The sequence below is a fragment of the Phyllostomus hastatus genome, unplaced genomic scaffold (assembly GCF_019186645.2).
Source record: "Phyllostomus hastatus isolate PE091 unplaced genomic scaffold, TTU_PhHast_1.1 phas_scaffold_182, whole genome shotgun sequence".
Taxonomy (NCBI): Eukaryota; Metazoa; Chordata; class Mammalia; order Chiroptera; family Phyllostomidae; genus Phyllostomus; species Phyllostomus hastatus.
In genome coordinates, this window is record NW_025334013.1 from 31,431,925 (window position 1) to 31,438,039 (window position 6,115).

The window sequence follows — 6,115 nt, forward strand, 5'->3', positions numbered from 1 at the left end:
AAAACTCATTTTTATTGATTTCTAATATAACTGCAGAGGATATACTATGAACAATGTCAATTTTAGAAATTTTATTGAGACTTGTCTTACAGCCCAGAAGATAGCCCAATTAGATGAGTGTTCCATATCCCCTTGAAAAGAACATGCATTTTCCAGTTGTTAGGTATGATGTTCTGCAAATGTCAATTAAGTCAAGATGGTTAATATTATTGGTCAAGTCTTCTTTATCCTTGATGAATTATTGTCTGCTTGTTCTAGCAACAGATGAGACAAATAGAAAACAAATAGCAAGTGGCAATCTTAAATCCAAAATTAACAATAGTTAAATTAAATGTAAGTGGACTAAACACTGCAATTAAAAACAGAGACTGTCAGCCCTGGCTGGCATACGTAGCTCAGTGGATTGAGTGTGGGCTGCAAACCAAAGGGTCGCAGGTTAGATTCCCAGTCAGGGCACATGCGTGGGTTGCGGGCCAGGTCCCCAGTGGGGGCCATGCAAGAGGCAACCACACATTGATGTTTCTCTCTGTTTCTTCCTCCTTTCCCCTCTCTAATAAACAAACAAACAAACAAATAAAATAAAATCTTTAAAAAAATTTAAGAAAAAAAACAGACTGTCAGTCTGAAGAAAAAGAAGAATCCAAGTATATGCTGTCTATAAGACATGTACTTCAAATACAAAGATACAAATAAGGTGAAAGTAAAAGGCTGGGAAAAACATACTATGCGAGGGCTAATCCAAGGAATGTTGGAAATTAATATCAGGCAAAATAAACTTCAGGACAAAGAATATTACCAGAGAAAACGGACATTTTATAATGATAAAAGGATCACTATATGAAGACTTAAAAATTTAAACTGCTTATGCACCTAATTAAAGAGCTTTCAAATTACATGAAGAAAAACTGGCAGAACTAAAGGAAAAAAACTCAAATCCACAAGCATGAATGGAGATTTCAACACCCCTCCTTCAATGATGATAGAATGAGTATTGTACTACTTCACATAAAGTCTAGTTCTATTTGCTCCCTCTTGCCCAGTCCTTTGAGCTGTTGTTGTCAGGTGTACCACATTTACATGTTGTAAGTCCCAAAACATAGTGTTTGTTTTAATATATCACTTGTATTTTATTTTAGTTTTTTAAAGATGTTATTTATTTATTTACTTACTTGTTTATTTATTTATATAGGGGAAGGGAGGGAGATAGAGGGAGAGAAACAGCAATGTGTGGTTGCCTCCTGCGAGCTCCCTACCTGCGACCCAGCCCTGCAACCCAGGCATGTGCCCTAGACCGGAATTGAACCTGTGACTCCTTGATTTACAGGCTGCCACTTAACCACTGAGCCACACCAGCCTGGGTCATCATATGCATTTTAAAGAGAATAAAAGAAGATACGTATTTTTTAAAGCCAGACTTTTAAAAAAGGATTTTATTTATTTATTTTTAGAGAGAAGGGAAGAGAAGGAGAAAGAGAGAGAGAAATACCAATGTGTGGTTGCTTCTCGAGTGCCCCCCACTGGGGACCTGGCCTGAAACCTAGGCATGTGCCCTGACTAGGTATCAAACCAGTGATGCCTTGGTTCAAGCCTGCATTCAATCCCCTGAGCCATACCAGCCAGGGCTAAAGCCAGACTTTTATATTAATCAACAATAATTAGTTTCCTATGGTTGCTGTAACAAATTACCACAAACTTAGTGGTATAAAACAACACTTACCTAACAATTTTGGAGGTCAGGGGTCTTAAATGGGTCTCATTAGGCCAAAATCAAGGTGCAAGCAGGTTGCATTCTTTCCTGGAGGCTCTCTGGGAGAGTCTATTTCCTTGCATTTTTCAGCTTCTGGAGGCCATCTCCTCGCTGACACTGCCTTTGTTGCCTTCCTGGTCCACTTATAAGGACACCTGCGATTACATTGGGCCAGATAATCCAGGATAATCTCTCCATCTCAAGGTCAGCTGATTAGCTATTTTAATTTTCCTTTGCCATGTAACCTATTATATTCACAGATTCTGGAGATTAGGCCATGGACACCATTGACAGTCCATTATCCTGCCTACCACATGTGTATTTACGATTTCTGGTGATTTTCATTCCTTCCTGTTCATAATAGCTACATTACAATTCTTGTCTAATGTCAAATAACTCCACCTAAAGACATTCAGTGTCACTAGCAATTAGGAAATGCATATTAAAATCACAATGAGATATCACTTCACACATATCAGAATGACTGAAGTAAAAAAATAGTGGGTGGGTGGGTGGGGTAGGCAAAATGGATAAAGGGCCTCAAAAAGTACAAGCTTCCAGTTATAAAATCAATGAGTCCGGGGGAAGTAAGTTACGTACGGTATGGTGACTACATATGTATTGCATATGTGAGAGTTGCTAAAAGTAAATTTTAAAAGTTCACATCACATGAAAAAAAATTTTGTAACTATTAACTAAGATTTACTGTGGTGATCATTTCAAAATATATACAAATATAGAATCATGTTGTACACCTGAAACTATATGGGTCAATTATATATCAATTTAAAAAATTGTGACTCCACCAAATTTGTGAGGATGCAGAAAAACTGGATCACTCACACATTCCTGGTGGGACTGTAAAATGGGAAGCCACTCTGGAAAACAACTTGTTTGTTTTTTAAAAAATGAAACTTTCAATTACCCTGCACCCTAGCAATTGTACTCCTGGGCATTTATTCCAGAGAATGAAGACATGCTTACACAAATATCTGTACACCAATGCATAGAGCAATTTATAACAGCCAACACTGTAAACAACTCAAATGTCCTTCAACTGTGTGAATAGCTAAAGTTAAGCACATCCATACCATAAAATATTACTTAGCAATAAAAAGAAACATGTTGTAGGTAACTCTGCTTTTCTCTTGCTTCTTTTAAGATTCTCTCTTTACCTTTAAACTTTGGCATTTTAATTATGATGTGCCTTGGTGTGGTCTTGTTTGGGTCCATCTTGTTTGGGACTCTTCTGTGCTTCTTGGACTTGTATGTCTATTTACTTTACCAAATTAGGGAAGTTTTCTTTCATTATTTTTTCAATTAAATTTTCAATTTCTTGTTCTTTCTCTTCTCCTATGATTCTCACCCCTATGATTTAGATGTTTATATGTTTAAAGGTGTCCCATAGGCTCCTTAGCCTATCTTCATTTCTTTGAATTCTTTTTTCTTCTTGCTGTTTTGATTGAATGCTTTTTTCTTCCTTGAGTTCCAAATCACTGATTTCATTTTAGGCTCCATCCCTTCCACTTTACTCTATCCAGCAAAGATATCATTTAGAATTGAAGGGCAGAGAAAGTACTTCCCAGACAATATAAAACTAAAGTTCATCATCACCAAACCATGATTATATGAAATGATAAAGGGAATTATATAAGAAAAAGAAGATCAAAATGGTGAACATTAAAGTGGCAATAAATTCACAACTATCAATAATTGAATCTAACTAACATACTAAGCAAAGAAGCAGAACAGGAACAGGATCATAGATACAGAGATCATTTGGATGGTTATCAGTTGGGAGAGGAAAGGAGGAGAATGGGGGAAAAGGTGCAGAGATTAAGAAGCACAAATTGGTAGGTACAAAATAGGGGGATATTAAGAACAGTCTAGGAAATGGAGAAGCCAAAGCATGACCCATGGGCATAAACTAAGGGGAGGGAATTGTTGGAGAGAATGGGAGTATGGGTGGAGAGTGGCAAAGGAGGAAAAATTAGGACAACTAACAGCATAATCAATAAAATATATTTTATAAGAGAAACATGTTGAAACACATACAACAATCTGGCCAATTATACTGAGTGAAAAAAGCCGCTTTTAGAAAGGTACATACTATATGATTCCATTTATATAACATTCTTGAAATGAGAAAACTATAGAAATAGAGAACAGATTACTGGTTACAGGGATTAAAGAAGGGTTAGCAGTGGGAGAGAAGGGGTGTCTCTATTAAAGGGCTACATGAGAAATGTTTAGGTGGTGATGGAAACGTTCTGTATCTTGACTATTGTCAGTACCCTGGTGTGATGTACTACAATTTTGCAAGATGTTACCATTAGTGGAAATACGGTAAAGGGTATACAGGATCTCTTTGTATCATTTTTTATGGCTGCCTATAAATCTGCACATATCTCAAAAAATTAATTAAAAAGTTATTGCAATCTACCTTCCAAATAGTAATAGTTATCATCAGAGGCAGATTTACCATGAAGCTAAAGGTAAGCTTCAGGGGTCACTTGCACTGACCCTGGGAGTGCTGGAAGCTACTGGGGATTTCTAATCAGTGTTCTAACTGGGGAGAAGGCAGATGTGATGTGAAGCTTTTCTGATAAACTGCTTGAAGAGGTTTCAGAATAAAGGGACTAAATAGCCAAGATTCCATAGTGGATGTTGTTTTTCCCCTCATTTTAAGTATTAATATGGGTACCTAATGTTAGAGGGTCTCAATAAGTACTTACAAATGTTTCAAGCCCCACAAAACTCGGTTCTGCTCCTCCTTACCATATATAACATGGTACCTAGGAACAATGACTGGAGCTAAATTGCCTAAATTCAAATCCTTGCTTGTCCCACAAGGTATTAGCCTCTCTGAGTCTGTTTCTTCACCTATAAAATGGGGACAATAGTAAACTTCATTATAATTGTGAGCATTAAGTGAGTATCTAAGAAGCTTATAAATGCTTGGTAGTAAATGTTATATAGGGGGGACCCCAAAAAACCCTGGAATTATCTTCTGGAGGGTGGGGCCCTTTTAGTACAGGCTTACTCCTCTAGGTGGGTATTCTAGAAATCCATCTGTATCAGCGTACCAGCTGGCGTTGTTGTGAGAGGCTGTATTTGGCCTCAGTGATTTTTTTTTTAAACTCTCAACACTTTTGCCCATTTCATGATGGGCGATTTACAAGCACACCTGCCCACACCATGCTGAGTGTTTAGCAGTTTTTGACCAAAAATGGCATGACCACCATGCCCCACCCTCCCTATTGAACCTATCTTGCCACAGGTGACTTTTTTATTTGTTTCCCCGGGATGAAAACAGTCCTCAAAGGGAAACGATTTGCAGATATGGAAGAGGTGAAACAAAAAACGGCAGTAGCACTAAAAGGCATCAAAATCAAGGAGTTCAAACTGTTTTGAGCAGTGGAAAAACGTCTCAATAGGTGTATTGCATCGAATGGAGAGTACCTTTAAGGTGACTGAAGTTTAAATATGTAAGAATAACTACACAATTTTTAACAAATAGTTTTTTTCTGGGGCCCCCCTCTATATACCCTTATTATTATGGAGCACCTAAGTTGTGTCTAGCGCTATTTAAACGCATTAATTTACTTTTCAGAATGACTCTGTGGGGAAGGTAGTTAACATAATGCACATTTTAGATATGAAGTGAAGGTCTGCGAACGTGAGAATTCATTGTCTCAAAAAAAACTCAAGAAAACGTTTTTGCCAAGTAAAAGGCAGCTTCCTTTAAGACACCCAGACCAAAAGACAGGTCCGCTGGGGCTCTCACTGCCGGAGCAGACCAAATGACAACTCCATCCTTGTGGTTAACAGGTCTGACTCCAACCCCGGACCTCCGCTCCAGGTCGGGCTCAGGGGAGGAGCAGACCTGTGATGCCTTTTATAATCCTCAGCCTTCTGCAGACAGGTGGCAACTCCTTCGTGGTCCGGTTTACTGCAAACCACCTCTCGAGTTGATGTCGGGCAGCTCACCGGCCCAGGACAAACACGCCCCTGTACGACATCAGGAGACCGCTCGCAGGTTCAAAATCCCGACCTGGCCTGTTCGCCCCGCCCACCTCGCTCAACGGCTCCCGCCGCTGTTCGCTCCGCCCTCTCGCCTAAATCCCACCTCCCGGTAGTGTCGATTTGCCTCTTCAGCGGCAGAAGTTAGAGCACCCTCGGGGCGCATCACTAGGCCCGCCCCTTCCTTGGGTCTCGAGCGCCGAACACATTGAACGCAGCCAATGGGTGGTGTGGCGGCAGCACCGCGGGAAGTTCGATTGACCGGGCCTGGCGGGACCGGAGAGCCCTGGCGGCTGTTAACGCGCGCTTTGGGAAGACGAAGGTTAAGCCGCAGTGCTGGGACCG